Source organism: Microtus ochrogaster, linkage group LG3 (genome assembly GCF_000317375.1).
Source record: "Microtus ochrogaster isolate Prairie Vole_2 linkage group LG3, MicOch1.0, whole genome shotgun sequence".
Classification (NCBI taxonomy): domain Eukaryota; kingdom Metazoa; phylum Chordata; class Mammalia; order Rodentia; family Cricetidae; genus Microtus; species Microtus ochrogaster.
This window is the reverse complement of record NC_022029.1, coordinates 12921031-12940115: the sequence shown is the minus strand read 5'-3', so window position 1 is coordinate 12940115 and position 19085 is coordinate 12921031. Positions and strand designations below refer to the sequence as shown.

The 19085-nt window shown below is 39.1% G+C and overlaps 1 pseudogene; it reads left to right on the top strand.

Annotated features, from left to right (window-relative positions):
* Nucleotides 1–11745: 11745 nt before the first annotated feature.
* On the top strand, nucleotides 11746–13337 carry LOC101987796 (annotated as a pseudogene).
* Nucleotides 13338–19085: the final 5748 nt, after the last annotated feature.

Here is a 19085-nt window from a genome sequence, read left to right as displayed (position 1 = left end):
GTTCTAGCTTTGCGGGAACACTCCACAAGCCAGAGAAAAGCTTGCTGCTCTATGTTTGATGTATTTCCATATAAAGCAGCACTTCGATTCACATTGCAGAGTCTGTGACAACCTGCTCTGTGGAAAATGATGAGTGTAGCACTCTCTGCGCCCTCCATCTGCAAGGCGTTCAAAGGAGCCCACTAAAAGTACCAAGTGCACATGAACAGCACAGAACAATAATGCACTGGACATAAATGTAAGGCCTATTCTTCCCCTTAAAACAATTGTATCGGCAACATTAATCTGAGTCCCTGGGAGATATTTCAATGATAGAAACGTTCAAACATGATCATCTTTTTGGTAAGAAACAAGTGAACTTGTTGATATAATGGAAAATACATCTCCAAGAGGAGGTTTGTTTGAATAAGACTTCACTTACCCTATCTTATCCCAAAGATGAAACATCCTCACAAAAAAGAAAAATTAACATGAAAAGCTCCTGATAGATTCTTTTTTAAAAAAGGATTTTCCTTCTTTGTGTATAAGATCTACTCTTAATAAGGTTCAAGTATAGAATACAATATTTGCTGAATGTGATTATTGATGTAAACCCTAAATCTTATTCATCATTTGACTCATATCTCCCCATGTCCCTTACCTCTCACTAATGGCAACTATCATTTTACTCTAGGCACCCACGAGCTTGGTTTTTTTAAGTTGCCATATATCGTAAAATCATAAAGTACATGAATGGTTGAGTTTTATTAAAAAAGCTACTATTAGCTTGCTTTAAAATAAAAGGTAAGGATATTGTAACATAACCTAATACAGAGACAGGGCTAGGACAAGATGCAGCATGCATCATACAGAGAGAGTGAAGCCAAGTTCACTGTCACTATTTCCTATTGTTGATGGGACTTTGAAGTCACACAGTGTTACTGACATTATTCATAAAGGCACTGTGGTTGTTTAAATTGGTGGGGATGATAATGAGAGCAATTTGGGGGCAATTAAGTTTCTGCTTTCTCCTGACAGTTATGCAGATGAAATTAGATGAGTTGCATGGTCATGTGACTCTTAAATTAAGAAACATTTCTGGGCAGACTTTGAATAATGTGGGTAGGCGATTAAAATGCTAAATTAAATATGCTGTACCTTAGTTACTTTTCTATTGCTATGAAAAGACACCATGACCAAAAAAACTTGCAGGAGAGTTTATTGTGGGCTTACAGTTTCAGAAGATTTCAGTCTATGAACATCACGGTGGTGAGCAAGGGAGCAGGCAGGCGTGCATGGCTCTAGAGAGGTGGCTGAGAACTTATATCATTATCTATATGTAAGAGGCAGAGAGAGAGAGAGAGAGAGAGAGAGAGAGAGAGAGAGATTGATTCTGAAAATGGTTTGTGCTTTTGAAACCTAAAAGTCTGACTCCAGTGACCCACTCCCTCCAACAAGGCCATCCCTCCTAATCCTTCCCAAACAGTTCCACCAACTGGGGACCAAGTGTCCAAACATATGAGTGATTCTTTTTAAAGACTCCATACTCAGCTTAAAATAATTTTATTAAGATAGACTTTCCATGTCATAAAATTCACTGTTTAAGGTGTATACTTCTGTGAAAATTTACATGCCCTATCTACAGGTTGTACAGTCGTGTCTATGATTTAACTGTAGAATATATTCCTCACCTTAAAATGAACTTTGTGCCTGTCCCCAGTCCCTCCATCTCCCTGCCTCCAGCAATAGGTACTCAACTTCTCCTGTCTTGTTTTTCTAAGGCATTTCACATAAACAGAATTACATAGTAGGTATTCTTTTTAAATTTTTCTAAAAAAGAGAACCAACTACTTTTTTTCATTATACATACTAATCCAAGTTCCCACTCCCTCCCCTCCTCCCATTCCCTCCATTTAACCTCCCTACCCCACCTCCATCCACTTCACAAAGAGGGTAAGGCACATTCCTTTGGAGAAAGTCCAAGGCCCTTCCTAACATAATAGGTATTCTATATCTATCTTTCTTCAGGGAGCATACTATTTTAATTCTCAAATTGTCACCTAAAACTACACATTTATGGGGTAGTTCGGTATTCTGATATTTATGAACATTCAACAATGGTGACATCAGGGTAAAGTATGCATTGTACAAGCATTGCTTGGACTGCTTTTGGACACTCATTTATGGGCAGCACCTATCAGTACTTTATTCCTTGTGCTTACTGAAGGTATCCATTTTGCAGTTATATCACACTTTAAAAACTATTCCCTAGATGAGGAATATTTGAATTAATTCCAGTTTTCTTTTTTAAACCATGATGAGTCATGTTCCCATGAATATTTATGTATGTATATAGCTTCATGTATTTATGTATACTTTTTACTTTTCTTGGGCAGATTATGAAGAGCAGATGTGGTGATTTGAATAAGAATGGCCTCCATAGGTTCATATATTTGGATGATTGGTCATTAGGGAGTAACACTGCTTGACAGGAATTAAAAGGTATGGCCTTGCTGGAGTAGGTGTGCTTTGCTGGAGGAAGTGTATTACTGGCAATGGGGTTCAAATTTTCAAGCCAGACCTAGTGTTTCTCTCTTTCTCCTGCTTGTAGACATAGATGTAAGGCTTGCAGCTTCTCCATTACCATGCTTTTCTATCTGCTGCCATGCTTCCTGCCCTGATAATAATGGACTAAATGTCTGAATTGTTAGTAGCCTCAACTGAATGTTTTTTTTTTTTTTTATAAATTTCTGTTGTCACGATGTCTCTGCATAGCAATGGAAACACTAAGACAGAAGTTGGTACCAGGAGTGGGGTATTGCTGTGATAGGACTGACCATACTTTTCTTTGGAGGAATATGAAACACTTTGGCATTTTGGACTGGAAAAGCAACGGGACACTTTAAGTGGAGCTTAGTGGGTCATCTTACAGAAGCATAAAAGAGTGGTGCTGAGAGTTATTTGAACTGTGGGAGAAGTGTCAGAAGCAAAGAATATTAGTATATGACCTAGAGACCATTGTGATATTTTGACCAAAAAATGTGGCTTCTATCCAAAAAAAAAAAAAATCTGTCTGAGGCTAAATTGAAAAGATTAGGATTAATGACATTGGCAGAGAAGATTTCCGGTCATCCTAGTATTGACTCTGCCATGTGATTATTAGTGGTGATCTTTTATAATTGACTCTGGGCGTTGCACATTATGCACTGTGGGAGCCCACATGTGACTCAGTGTCCATCTGGAGTCATTTCTGACTTAAAGAAATTATTTGAGTTCAAGCTTGACTGCTCTACTTTTTCCTATTACCTTGAGGGCTATGAGAGACTTCTGATTTAGCCGTGAGAAAAGAACACTCTATCTATTAGACAGTATGCTGCTGATGACAAACCACAGGAACATCAAGATAGAAAGTACGGCTGCTTCCAAGAAACAAGCACATGTTGGAGAGGAGGCTGCTCACTCAAGGACAGGGATGGTCTTGTAGCTAAGTGCTGACTGATTGTTTGTGCTGCGCTTTGTTCTGTTTTTGTATATAAGCAAGTTCTGAAATAAACTCTGAGTTGTTCGGCTGCTTCGGCATGACCAGACAAACCTCCCGATTCTATCCTGTCTTCCGTTTCTTCTGACTTTTCTTTGGCCTCAAGGATCCCTTATCCAGGAACCCTAGCTGATCTTGTAGGAGTGGGCTCCTACAATGCACCCTAATCCTGCTCATACCCCAGTCCTTCCATATCCATCTCTAACTCTGGTAGATTCTCTCTCAAAGAAAGGTAAAAATCAATTTAAAATAAGATAAAAATGAACAAAAATTTTAAAAAAGGAAAAGCCATTCGCTTCTCTGCCACTCCATCACCTCTGCATCCATCTTAGAGGCATTTGGAATGTCTGTGAATCATGCAGTATACCCTTTCGTCCAAACAGCACTGATTGCAAATGTTCCTTGTGTAATGGGTTGTTGATCAGGTTCAAAGCCTCTGGCTTTGGTACATCAACAAAACTGGACCCCTGTTGCCATTCCTTTCCAATATCCTGCTATTGCCTTGAGTCTTGGTCCCACAGAATCAACCTCCTGTTGGGTGTGCCTCCTCCAAGCCCTAGATATGTGCCTAGGTGGCAGCTGAGGTGGTCAGTCGGCCCTGTTGGGACCATTCCTCTCTGCTGAGCGGTACAGCCAGCTCTTCTAGGCACATAGTAAGGGTGGGTTGAGCTTTCCCAAGGGTTGCAGCCCAGCTCTCCAGTTAGTGTAAGGCCAGTTTTCCATGCTGGGGTCCAGACCCTGGGCTTCTGCATTGCCTTCAGTGGTAATAGGAGCCTTGGACAGTAGCGATGCAGACTTTGACTGTAGTGGGGGTCATGGGCCCAGACATGGCCTTTGGCAACAGTTTGGGCCCAGGCAATACCAAGGCCACAAGTGGCAGCACAGGCCACCAAGGTTGACATGACCCCAACAGCGACATGTCCCTTAGATTCTAGCATGGCAACAGGTAGTGAACCAGAGGCCAGAAGTTCTTATGGCCTTTAGGGCAACATGGGCAATGGACAGCACCACAGAGACAGGTTGCAGTAGAACCACGGACCCACGACCCATTCATGGTATATCGGACCTGGATGTTTCTATGACTCCAGTTTGGAATAGTATTGCCCTGGCTGCAAGATGGTCCTCATACAACAATAGGACCCCAGTGGTGGCTCAGATCTTGGGTATCTGCATGACCTTTGACAGTTTCAGAAGGTGTGGATATCAACACAGACCATGGCTACAGCATGGCCACGGATAGTGGTGACTTTTATTCAGATCAATAATGAATAGGAACAAGCAGAACAAGGAAAAGTTCAAAATGGACAGTCTGGGGAAGAAAGAAATACTAGGAAGTAGAGTAGAGTTACATCCCGTGCTTAAGGAGAGAAGTCTGACCCTAAATGGAATAAAGGGAGCGGTGACCTCAGGGAAAGACCCCACCTAGCTAAGTTTTCAACTTATGAGAAAGAATTAAAGAAAAACCAAGGAGAGCTGCTAACGTGGAGTGGAACCAACTCAAGAGAGAGAAGATGTTGTAGTCAACAAATCTGAAAGGAGTCGGAGATCCTAGAATGCTGTGGAATCAGTCATGGAAATGCAGAATTTGGAGTTTTCCCATGTGTCAAAGGCTGTGCCATGTTGGGCTGCCAGATGTTGAGGATCAGCCACGACAAAAATACTTCTTAACAGAATATGGGCATGGGAATTAAAGAAATATAGGTAAAGAATATAAAGATGCATAAAAATAATAAGGCAGAAAACATAGAAAGTATCAGGGGAGTATCCTATTGATTACTGAAATCTTGAAATCTGACCGCGTTTATTTTTCCACCACAGCTTTTATACTCAACATAAACAGGGGAGAAGGTAACAAAAGACTTTATTAACATAATACAAAGGATAACTCACACAGTCAATCGCTTTATTACTCTGAGACATCAAATTATTTAGCATTCTGCTCTCTAGGTAAGCAAAGGTGCTCTAGTTCAGGTATCCTGAAGACTGCTCTTTCCTAGGTGACCTCACAGTTATAAAAGAAGGAGCAAAAGTACATTTGCATATCCTGACACCCTCTGTCAGGATGGCATGGACTTATCTTAATTTCAAAAGAACCAAGCAATCGCATCCTGAGCCTCCTGAGTTGGGATGGGCAGCTAAGCTTGTCAATCTCCAAACTTGCTGACTTTCAGACAAGGTGAAAATGGGCCTGCATTTTTCAGCCTCCACAACTCTGCTGGTTTTATCTTAGTTTTAGGTAGAGCATTTCCTCACTATGTTCTCTTTCCTTCTCTTTTGGGATGGTCTTCTCTGTTCGTGCCATTGTTGGAAGTATACAATATGCTTCTTGATTTTGGTTTTACAGAAGATTATAATTAAATTCCCTGGAGTCTCAGAAGATACTTTGAGCTTTGTGTTTTTGAACAGTGTTGGGACTGTGATAGACTCTGGGGACTTTTGAAATTGGAACAAAAGCATTTTTTTTTCATTGTGATATGTCTACCAGCCTACAGGGGTCAGAGAGTGGAATGTGGTGGTTTTATTAGGAATGCCTCACATACATAGATTCATATATTTTTGATGCTTGCTCATTAGCGAGTATCACTACTTCACAGGGATTAAGAGGTGTGGCTTTGTTGGAGTATGCGTGTTACTGGGGGTGGGCTTTGGGATTTCCAATGCTCAAGTCAGGCCCAGCGTCTCTTTTCTTCCTGCTGTCTGTGAAATCAGATGTAGAAGTCTCAGTTCCTCTAGCACTATGTCTGTCTGTATGCCACCATGCTCCTTGCCATGCTCTTAATGGACTAAACCTCCAAACATATAAGCTAGCCTCAGTTTTGCTTTATAAGAGTTTCTATGGTCATGATGGTTCTCCATAGCAAAAGAAAATTGACCAAGACAACAGACATGCTAGGTCATAGTGCATGTTTGTCCATAACGAGAGTGACCATAATACAATTTCACTAGCATGGCATGTTGTTCTGGTCTTTCAACATCTTGAAAACAACTTGTTTTAATTTTTAGATACAATTACCAATTACACTTCATATTTAGTACTAATTTTGGGGTCAACTTTTTTCTCACAGTCTGTTGGCCAACAGTCTTCACTGACAAAGGAGCAGAAGCAGCGACAGAAAACTTTGTATGAGGCCTGTGAGCAGGGCAGAGATAGTTTTCTGGAAGACAGCTTCACTGAGTCAGCTCAAATTTATTCCAGAATGAGGAGAGATATATAGGGTGGGGACAGTAGCTGGGGCAGCACCTAATTTGCATTTAACAGCACACTCCTATGATAAGGCTCCTAGTTCAAGTCTTAGCTGTCATATGTGGAAACATTGTCCTATTGTAATGTTCCTAGCACAATGGCTAATTACCATATGGGTAGCAGAGGGAAAGCTTCTGTGGGGAACTGCAGCAAAGGTCAGACTAGAGGTAAGTCAGGCATAGAGGCATAGAGACAGTCTCCAAATAAGGTCAGGTAGAGTAAGGGTATCTTCTGTGGGGATTGGGAGGAGTCCTCCACATTCCTGAGCACAGAGAGAGCTTCCAGGCCATGGTAGACTGCAACCACTGATCGGTAGGGCCTTCCAAAAATTAATTACCAAATTAATTATCATATACCAGTGGTATCTCCATGTGGCTTTGATCTGTACTTTGCTATTTAATATTGATCATGTCTGTATATGCCCTATAGGCATCTTAGTAGTATATTGACACATAGTCCTTGATCAAATATCTATTCAGATCATTTATCCCTCTTAGATTAGGTTATTTGCTTGCTCCTGGCCCTGCCACCTCCTGGAGGAAAACCCATCCTCCAATTTTAGAGCCATTATTCCCTTGCATTTAAAACTTTGCTCAGTCATATCTTTCAAGATAAAACATTTTTTATGTTTTGCTTCCTTATAAGCTTTAGAAAAATGAATTCATGCTGCATGCACTCTTCACCATTAGAACCCCCAAATGGTTTCTAAATTTAATTTGGCAAAATCAATTGCTTTCCAAAGAAGAGCCAATTATTTTCTTTAAGTGAAAGCTAACTTCAAGAAATAAAAAGAATGATGAGATTCAAAGCTGCTGGTTCTTTGAAGGTCGTAAGAGTGACAGAAAGATGTACCAGATATTTGTTAACATTGACTGTTGAATTAATCTGGCAGTAGAATACAGAGACATGTGCATCTATGTAGTCCTACTTTTACAGGATTTTGGTATTTGTTTTCAGTATATGAGATGAATTTCTGTGGTTTTTTATGTATTTTACTTTGAATCTGTTAATCATATCTCTTATTCGTCTCAGTGATTTTAAAATGCTGTTTCCTACCCAACAAAATTTTGAAAACTGATCATCTGGAATTGTGATTAAGATTAGACTGAAAAGCCTCTGATTAAGGGCCGGAGGACTCTCTTGAGGATGTGTTAATGAGTTTGAGCAAAGGAAACTGGTGATATTTATTTTGATTCTTAGCTTTATGGGTAGCGATGTTGGAATTGAACTTGAAAATATACTCTTTGAACCCTTACTCTGACTTTTTGATGGACAAAGAACAAATCACCTTTTTTTTTTTTAAATTTTCTGAGTGGGGTTAAGGATTCATTTATTACAACATAACATAAAATATCTCTAATTCACTCAATAACTTGTATTATATAAAGAAACTTACCAATTTCAAACTATCCAGTCACTCTTTGATGGCATCTAAATATATGAAAAACTAAATGGTTCGTTTAGGCATCCGGGATGAGATGTAAGACTTCTTAGGTGGAAAAAGAGTGAACAGGTCTGAGAGGAGGAGTTCATTTGGTTGGAGGTGACCCTGGTAAGAGACAGAAGAGTCCTTCCAGGAGATCAGATAAGGATCCTTGGGCAGGAAAGGTCCGAGTGACTAGTTGTGCATGAGAAAAAGTTCACCCAATAGGAGAGAAATCATGCCTGGTACTGGGAACTTATCCAAATTCCTGGAGATAATGAGGTCATAGATCTTAGGTCTTCTACTACTGCTTTACTAAACAAGCATAATTGTGAAATGCATTCTGAATATCTGTCTTTATAACTACAGATAAATATAGCTACCAATTCTCCTCAAAGGAATGTCTCTTTGTAACAAATGAAGAAAACTATAACTGATCAAAATATAGAGAACAACCAATTGTGGAGTTCCCAGTCTCAATGGAAAAACATCCCAGAAGATTGGCCAGAATGAATGAAAGGTCCCCAGGTCCAGGATATCTGCTGTGAGGTCTTTTCTCCTATAACTGAGAATGAAGCTTCACTCAAAATACCTAAACACGTGGTTTTTAAGCAAGACTCAAATGGGTAAAACACCAGTAGACTTGATAACACGGAAGGGAGAAATATAACAGGGATCCACACCTAGACAAAGGAAAATGGACAGTTAATGACTCCCATAGATAAAGCGCCTAATTGATTATCCAAAACCAAGTCTTCAGTCCTGAAATCATTACATTCAAGAAACACTAAAGAGACTAAGCAGGCTGAATTTATAAATTTATGCATCTACATACATATAGGCCAAGAGTTTGAGGGGAAGTAAAGCAGAGCACATTTGGAGGGGGAAACAGAAGTGTGTGTGGGGATTGATGTAATTATATCTTAATTTTGAAAAAAAAAAAGAAAGTTCAAAAAGATGAGTTGGAAGATAACCTATCTCAGAGCTCAAATTTGATCACCATAAAGGCCTTATTTAGCACTGTGGATGCCATTGAAAACAATCAGCTTGCCATGAGATGGTATATACCATGAAATAGTTAGTGTATGTAGAAGGAAACTTGGAAAGGAAAATGTTCTCCTCCCTCTATGTCTAGAGAATAAAGATGGGGTGGGTAATTGGTGAACAAAACTATAAAATAAGAGTTGAGAATCTAGTGACTAGTGTCCTGCTTGCTTGGTCAGGTTCCATGGGTTTGTGTGAACTAACATAGGCAGGTTTGTCTCTTTTTGTGCTTAATGTAACTTAACTCATGCGGAACACACTTATGGCCTTAGTGACCCCTGGATTTGGCATAAGGTTTAAACCTCCAGGCAGGGAGACATTCTCAGAATCAAGATTTCTACATCATCTTACTGTCTTAGATGGCTTAGCCTACATCAGATACCATCAAGGAGACAGGAAAAGGAAATAATTTCACTGTTCTGTTGATATTTCTTTCAGCTGTTTAGAAATTTATAGATGTAATTACTACAGACAAGATTAAGGCAAAAGAGTGTACCAATCAGATACTTTGGTTGTAGTGAAGTTTAAAGTCACTCAAATTCACAAGGGAGTGAAAAAAATGTATGATTTTTAAAAATTATATAATTAACTTTCCCAAGTATATTGATGTAGGATAAAATTAATACTTGCATATTAAATAATAATGAAAGTACTATACTTAAATTCTTTGGGAGCTTACCACTTTAGCTGTATATGCACTCTCATTTATGTATAGGACTCTTGTAGGTCATAGCTCATAAGATTCTACCATCTCTAGGAATCAGTTCATTTCTTTCATTCGGATGTAGGAAAATAACACAAAGTGATAAAACCAGCATTTGAACTTGAGTCTCTTCTTCTTATTGCCTTTTCTTTTTAATTATGTGTAGAGTGTGTGTGTGTGGGGGGGGTTGTGTGTGAGCACAGAGGTGCACAGAGGTCATAGATGTCAGATCCCTGGAGCTGGAGTAACAGGCATGTTGAGGTGCATGACACAGAATTCAGGTTGTCTTCACGAGCAGGACAGAGTCTCTTTACTGCTCAGCTACCTCTCCGACCCTTAAGTCTGTTTTTTCTGATGGCCTATCTGCTGTTTTCATCCCTTCTCGTCATTCTGTGCAGCCTTTAGCAGTCTTTACTAATATATACAAAGCAGTGGGTAGACTGTAGCAGTTAACTGAGCTGGTACCACATGCGCCCATCTCGGTTCTAAAGATGAGCATTTTGTGGGATGTTTCTGGAGGTGAGGGCCACTGGGAAGGAGAGAATCTCAAGCCTAGGTCAGGACATCTCTGTGGAAAAGCAAAGATCCAGGACATATTTCCTATGTCTAAGGAGTCTTGAGAGGACAGCTGAAGCCTGAGCTGAGTGAACGCTATCGCAGTGACCTAGTGAGCATCCCAGCCTAGCAGGCAGAAGACTGAGCAGAGGGGAGCTGACTTCTGGGTTTCCCCAAAGTGTCCTGGGGGTAGCCCACCTGGAGCTCTGCCGCAGAAGGCAACTGTCACTCAGACTTCCTATTTCAGGTTAGTTCAGGCTGATGCATTTCTAGGGCCCATAATAGAGCAGCTCCTTCTGTTGTGCAAAGAAAATCTTTCCCAAACTACAGAGAGGTGGAAAACATTTAGTGAGCCATTAGCTCCCAGAGAGGACCTTGGGAGAAGGGTCCTGAGATTTTTCCTTCCCTCAGGACACAGAAACAAGGGTCTCTTTTCCTTTCCTTGTTTTGGTTGTCTCTTCAGAAAATCTGTTAGAATTCAATATGAACATTTGATTGAGGTTTTGGTTGTCTAAGTATCTTCCAAGAGACAAAAAAAAAATGTCCAAAGAAAGAAAACTAAAACCAATTTTTTAAGTAGATACATATAAAGTAAGTTTGTGTATATTAATGCAGTATGTGTTATGTTTCCATATATTGATGTTTCACATTGAGTTAACTTATGCATGTCCATCATTTCTAACATTATGTCTCTATACTGAAAGCTTTCAAATTCTTTTCATCTGAAATGTTCAGAACAGTTTTTTTTTTTTCTATGAGCACTGGAGGAGCAATGCTGGATTAGAGCTCCTGTTTCTACTTCGCGACAACATATTGCTTGTTCACCCATAACCAACACTTCTGGGCTGGAGAGATGGCTCAGGATTTGTTTCTGCAGAGGACCTAGATTTGAAAGTCAGTATCCACATGGGAGATCTCAACTGTTAGAGTCAAAGAGAGCTCCAACTCCCCAAATTCCAAAAGGCAGTCCAATGAGTGCAAGCTGAACTATGGAGGATTTCTTTCTGGTGATCAGATAAAAGCCAGCATTCCTCAGAAACCTGTAAACTAGTTTCCCTCTACCAGAAGATGTCATTTCCCTTACCTTCTGGCAAGAGGGACATATGGATGCCTGTAGTATCTATCTGCATATCAAAGCACATGTTGGGCGCTGCTGGTGTGGACACGGACGTCGCTGGGACAGCCCCTCCTGCTGCTCGGCGTCGTAGGCACCTGCCCAGCCGCCCCTCCGCTCGCCGCCCGCCCCGCCACTCGGGACCCGGTTTCCAGCGCCTCTTCCTCCCAGTCCCGGGCGAGCTGCTTTGGGTTTATGTCTTTATTTGACGAAAACGGGCTGTTGCGCAGCCATTGGTACCTGTATTGGGGAAACATAGCATACAAGCAAGAAGCTTACAGCCTCAGTGGCGAAAATTTTTTCATGTCAGAGACCGAGAACTCTTGCAGTCGTTTATGTCATCCCTTCTTCTCCAGACAGAAGATACCAAAAAGTTGCAATCAAAGATCTGTTCATCTTATTGATAAAGTCACTAATAAGCCAAAATGTCTGTCAACGTCAACCGCAGCGTGTCAGACCAGTTCTATTGCTACAAGATGCCCCGTCTGATTGCCAAGGTTGAGGGCAAAGGAAATGGAATCAAGACAGTTATAGTCAACATGGTTGACGTTGCAAAGGCCTCCAACGTAACCCACCAAATATTTTGGTTGTGAGCTGGGAGCACCAGACCCAGTTTGATGTTAAGAATGACGGCTACATTGTCAATGGATCTCATGAGGCGAATAAGCTGCAAGACATGTTGGATGGATTCATTAAAAAATTTGTTCTTTGTCCTGAGTGTGAGAATCCTGAAACAGATTTGCATGTCAATCCAAAGAAGCAAACAATAGGTAATTCTTGTAAAGCCTGTGGGTACCGAGGCATGCTTGACACACATCATAAACTCTGTACGTTCATTCTCAAAAACCCACCTGAGAATAGTGACAGTGGTACAGGAAGGAAAGAAAAGAAAAATAGAAAGGGCAGGGACAAGGAAAATGGCTTCGTATCCAGCAGTGAGAGACCACCACCTCCACCACCAAATGAAATTAGTCCTCCTCCACAGGCCGAGGAAGAGGAGGAGGAGGATGATTGGGGGGAGGGTACAACTGAGGAGGCTCAGAGGCGCAGAATGGATGGAATCAGTGATCATGCAAAAGTTCTGACACTCAGTGACGATTTGGAAAGAACTGTAGAAGAGCGTGTTAACATCCTGTTTGATTTTGTTAAGAAAAAGAAAGAAGAGGGCATTATTGATTCATCTGATAAAGAAATTGTTGCTGAGGCAGAAAGACTGGATGTAAAAGCCATGGGTCCTCTCGTTTTTGACTGAAGTTCTCTTTAATGAGAAGATAAGAGAGCAGATCAAGAAACACCGGCGCCATTTCTTAAGATTTTGTCATAACAACAAAAAGGCTCAGCGGTACCTTCTTCACGGTTTGGAATGTGTGGTAGCAATGCATCAAGCTCAGCTGATCTCCAAGATTCCACATATCTTGAAGGAGAAGTATGATGCAGACCTTTTTAGAAGAAGAGGTTATCATCAGCTGGTCGCAAAAGGCCTCTAAGAAATATGTCTCAAAAGAACTTGCCAAAGAGATTCGTGTCAAAGCAGAACCACTTATTAAATGGTTGAAGGAAGCAGAGGAAGAATCTTCTGGTGGTGAGGAAGAAGATGAAGATGAAAATATTGAGGTGGTATATTCAAAGACTGCCAGTGTACCAAAAGTTGAAACTGTGAAGTCTGACAACAAGAATGATGACATTGATATTGATGCCATTTAAAAGGATGGATACAACTTAGCTTAACAGTGTAATGCTGCAATTTTTCTCCATTATCAGCCAGAAGTGCAATATGTATGTGCAAAAGCTAAAATGGCTTAACATTTTACACTTGATACTAAAAAGCTATTACTGTGAGTGGTCTATAATTAAGCCCAATGAGACATCTAGGGAGTCCATACATAACAGTGAACAGTTGTAGTTTGCTTATTTATAGTATGTTTCTTTTGGAAAAACTAGTGGTGGACACATTTGGATCACATTTATATAGTTATAAAAAATAAAGATTTGATTTTGGTCATTCTTCAGACTTTGCGCTCTGAATAGCTTATACTGAAGTGATTGACTACTTTTAGGATGTTACACCGTTTATTAAGGTCCTTGAACCTGGTAGATTGTAGGTGCTGAAACTTGCAGAATGTAAACAATTGCAATGATCTTACTCAGCCATTAAGAAATGGAGTGTTTTAAAAGTTGTGTCTTCAGTCCCCATCTGTTCAGATTGGAAACTGACAATTTTTTTCATCCTAAGGGAGGCTGATGAATAAATGACAGTGTGACATCTTCATGAGCAGTAAAGACCTGCATGTCCTATGGTTTTAAGAGCAAGTTTTGAAATTTGGAGTTGTGGTTTTTCAGTTTGCGTACACTCACCCCGAATTGTAATCTTTGGAGTCATGTGCATTGCACGTTGGATGAGCCAGGGAAATAATTGACAAGTATTTTGTGTGTTATTTAGTGGTTGCTTTGTACTGAGAGAAAAGCTTTGAGGTGTGATTAAATCGTAAACTCTGATTCTATTTGGGAGAAACAGGAAAAGGTGCACTTAATCTCTAGCTAAAACAGCATAATTTTTCAGCTTTTACCCTTAAATTATAATTTCAGGATATTTAGACATACTGTATCTTGTTTTTGATGTGTTCTCCTCTTGCCCCCAATATTATGGCTTATTCTTCAATGCCTTTTAATCTGGATATGATAGCTTGTACTTTAGATTTTGGTTGCTGTCTTGCCAAAATAAGTGTTATTGTGTTTCAAGCTTGATCCCCCTCCCCCTAATTGTCTTATTTAAAGAGAAAGTTAAAATCATACTTCTGAGTCAGAGCCTGTATTTTGGTGTAAGACTTGGGATATTTTTAACTTCATGTTAATTTAGCTGGGCACATGAGAGTGGGTACAGTTGCTAGGGCCTCACCAGCCCGTTCAGAGCCTTGAACTACACACAAGTGAATTTCTTACCTGCTATCTGGTGTAAACTCCATCTGGGTTTCTGATTGTGTTTGCATACTTGTCTTCAACATTAAAAACTAGTTAGCATATACTTTTACAAGTGCATTCTGGGAGCTATCCCATGTGGTTAATTTGTGTGGCATACTAGCTTATAACATTGTTTAGATTTTACCTTGTGTCATCCATCTCACAGATTATAAAACTTTAATAAATGTATGTAAAATTTTTTGTATTGAAGTAATACAAATAATTTGGTAAAATTAAAACCTTGAGTCTGCTGAGCATGGAATGGGAGCCATAAACCTGGAATGGATACTAACAAGGAAATGTGCAGTGTCACACCAAAGAAGAAGCATTTGCAAACTCACTCCTAGCTTTCAGATTCTTTGTTGCACGGCCTCCCATCCATTTGTTACTATTTTCTGAGATTGTCAAGTAGATCAGCACATTGAGCCTCAGGCTGTTACAGTCAGGTCTTCAATACTTGGAAGGATCTTGGGCTTCAGCCACTGTTCCGTCAGGTGCCAAGCCAGTGGGATTCAAATTCACACAATCTGGGTTCATTGCTCTATTGAGGTGTCCTAAAAAGTTTCCTGTTTCAAACAGCTACATTACTTGATTAAAACAATGTTAAAATTAAAAAAACAAAACAAAGCACATGATGTCCTCCAAGATCCCTCAGCATCACAAGTACCTGTTACACATTTTAAAAGTCCTCCCTAGCATGCTAGCCCTTCTCACCTTGCACCTACCCTATACTCTCTCCAGCTCAGAGGCTTCCCTCCCCACGCCTACTCATTCTCCTTATATCCCTGTTATTCTTCCTAGGTTCTCCCTGCCTCCCTCTCTGACTTCCTCCTGCTTCCCTCACTATGATTTCTCTATCCCCTGCTATCTTCCACTCTCTCACAGATAGCGCTGGCCACGTCCAGGCAACTGCCCATGTCCTGTCTACTTCCTCTCTCTGTTCTGGACTCTTCTGCATGCCTCTAGCTGTTTTATCTCGCATTTGTACAATAAAAACGTTTTCCTAATCATAATATTGATCAGTCATGACATCCATTTACACAATGCCCATCTGTAACTCCATTTACAGGGGATCTGATACCATCATTTTGCCTCCTCCAGCACTGCATGCATGTAGTACACTGACATACATGCAGGCAAAATACTCATACACACAGAGAGAAACATCTTTTAAAAAATTAGCATTTCCCTACCCTGGTTACTCAGCCTCTGGTAACCACAACTGTCCACTTGATATCTTCTTATTCGTCCTCTTCCTCCATCTTCTTTGCTTCTGATATTTTAAGACAGGGTTTCTCTGTGTAGCCCAGGCTGTCCTGGAACTTCCTTTGTAGACCAGGCTGGCCTTGATCTGCTTGCCTCTGCCTCCCAAATTCTGGGATTAAAGGCATTTGACACCACGCCTGGCTCCTCTTGACTTCTATGAATTCAACTTTCTTTAAAAAAAAGACTTAAATGCATTTTAAGAAGCTGATGTTGCCATATTGTTGTATTTTTTCAGAAAAAAATTGAATCTGAAGTAATGGGAACAAATCAAACACAGTATGCCAATAAAAAACATACACCATAACTACCTGGATGAGTATAGCTAAGGGTTACTTTTTCTTTGAATAATCTTTTTTGGGCATTGGCATTCTTAAGTCTTTGTTGAACACTATCCCAAATATTTGCTGTTTTAACCTTGTACTAAAGTTTCTGCCAGCTTTTTTTACTCCATTTTCTTCCCCAGTTGGATATTGCTAAATGGGTTATATTTCTGTTGATTTACTCTTTTTTTTTCTTGTTGACCTATACTGTGATGTGTACCTTCTAAGATCCTTTTAATTTCTCTGAGTGTATTTTAATTTTAAGGATTTCTGTTATAATTTTAGATTGCTTGCATGCCTATTAGAATTCTCTCAGAAAGAACTGATACTTCTCTGTTTTTTTCAAATTCATTTAGTTTCTCCTAAAGAGCTGTTTCTATTGTTTTTTAACTTAATTTTTTTCATATAGTGAACTTTGGTAATATTTTTTCTCCCACCAAATCCTCCCAGACACCGTCCAATCAAATTATGTTTTTTTTTGTCTTTCTTCAAAGCACAAAAGCAAAAATCCAAAACAAGCCAAAGAAAACAAACAAATTACACAAAACAAATAAAAAAGGACAAAAATCTAGAGTCTGTTTTGTGTTTATCAGTTACTTCCAAACATCAGGCTCTCCCTGGAGTATGGTTTGTATCCCACACAGACCCTCCCTCCATTGAAGAAAGCTGATTCCTCCCCGCCCTTTGTTACCAGTCACAAAAGCCTTTTTGGTTAGGGGTGGGACTTTGTGTCTATTCCCCTTTTCCAAGCTGGGATTTTGTATGGTTTGAACTAGTGCATGTTATTCATGTGCCATTATAGTCTCTGAGTTCATATGTGTATCAGTTGTGTTTTGTTTGGAAAGCTGTTTCTTTGGAGTTGCCCATTGCCTCTGGCTCATACAATCATTTTGTCCTTTCACATAGAACCTTGAGCTTGAGAGAAGGAGTGTGAAAAAGAAATCCTATTTAGGACTGAGAGCTTCTAAGTCAATTGTTCTTAGCACAATTGTCCAGTTGTAAATCTCTGTTAGTTACCGTGAATTGGAATCATACTCTAGTTTGTGGGTCTAGCATATGTCATTAAAAGTAATTTTATTACTGTGTTCATATAGTAGAATAATAGTAGTAGGTTTTCCCCTAGGCTTATGATTTGTCTAGTTTCAGGTTCTTGGCCTCATTAACAGTTGCTAGTATGGATTCCAGGTCTTAAATCCAATTAAAAAAAAAAAAGCAGTTGGTTACTCCTGTATGTTGTGCCTTCTCAAAATCCCAGAAGACTATAGGTTTAGGAAAAGACTGAATACTTTTAAGCACTGTTTCAGGAATATAAAACTAGTACTTTGTGAAAACATATCTCCTTTGAAAGCAAGTACACATATTTTTGAAAATACAAGGATTCCATCATTCATAAATTCCTAATTGGTTTAATATCCTGATCATGCATTTGTCTCTGGTGTTACTAGGATCAGTTTTTGCTGACAAGAATTTTATCTTAAAGGGAAAAAGAAGTCAGGATAGACTTCTCTTCTTCTATTGAAAAGACTGGTGATCCGATTAAAAATGTATACCTTCCAATCATTTTACTAATTGCTTTAAAATATGCTCAAGGCTTATTCATACATTTTATGAGTTGTAAAGCTCATAAAAATTTAATTTAATAATTAATTATTAAGATAGCAGTGAGGGTAGAAAGAAATCTCATTTGCTATAATATCATTTACAAAAAGAGCAAAAAAACCCTCCTAATTTGTGCAATTGTATTTCAACTGACACATAAATAAATCTTATACTCATCTTGACAAGAATTAATTCCAGAACTGCAAAAATAGAAAAAATATTTACTGAAACTAAAGTTACTCTTTCCTTTTCTTGATAAAGGAAAAAAATTGGGTTTTTGGAGGTTTTGTATGCAAACAAAAGATTCTTATCCATGCTTGCTTGCTTTCTGCCCTTATGGGTAGTAATTAGTAGAAATGAGCTTCATTTTCTACTAGAAATATTTCTCTTGACTTTATTAAAGACAACAAGCAATTTTCTGGCAGCCCGAGTTAGTAGAACGTTAAAATGCCTACTAGGAGAAAACATTAGGATGTAAAAAGATAACTGCTATTCAAATAGCATCTGGCTTTCTGATTACCAGTGATTTTGGGTCTCAGCATTTCAGTGTGCAGAAAGGTGGGCACACTGGACTAGTTGAGTAGGTAACAAAGATATCAGGGAAGTCTAGGTGCCATCACTAACTCCCCATTGCTCTTAATTTATCTGTGTTTTGACCGTTTCATCTGTTAAATAAGCATGATAATAATCATAATGATAAAGTCACAGGGCTCTTACAGTGAGCAGTAGGATAAGAAACTTGAAATAATGACTAACATAGATTAAACAGTGACTTCTCATTGCTAATTTAATTTAGCAGCCTAGAAAAAAGCCAAAGTATACCCATTTATGTATAAGTTTCCTATAAGCAAAAAATAAATACAACAAATTATCCCACTTGATAAATGAGGACTATAAGGCACATATTTTCATTAGCTATGCAGTATGAAGTATATATGTCTATACATTATAGCAACTTAGTTTTTATTCTGCACCAGTATTATTCTCCTTCATTGAAAGTCGCTATCATATAATAAATACTATTAAATATTTCATTAATATTGATGCTTCAGAATGGGAGGGTCTGTGTTTCTTGATGTGGGTAGCATGGAGATAAATAGATCCTTGAATACAAAAATGAATTTTAGCTATTCTGAATCTCCACTTGAATAAAATGGTATTATATTAATTTTCAATTCCCACACAATGAATGACCACAAACTGAGCAACTTAATCTAACTCAAGATAAGTTTTCTAATTTCATTTCTATTGCTGAGGTAAAAAAAATGTTTTGAAGAAAAACAACTTAGTAGAGCATGAGAATCTTAATCTCAGGGTCATGGGTTTGAGCCGCAGGTTGGGG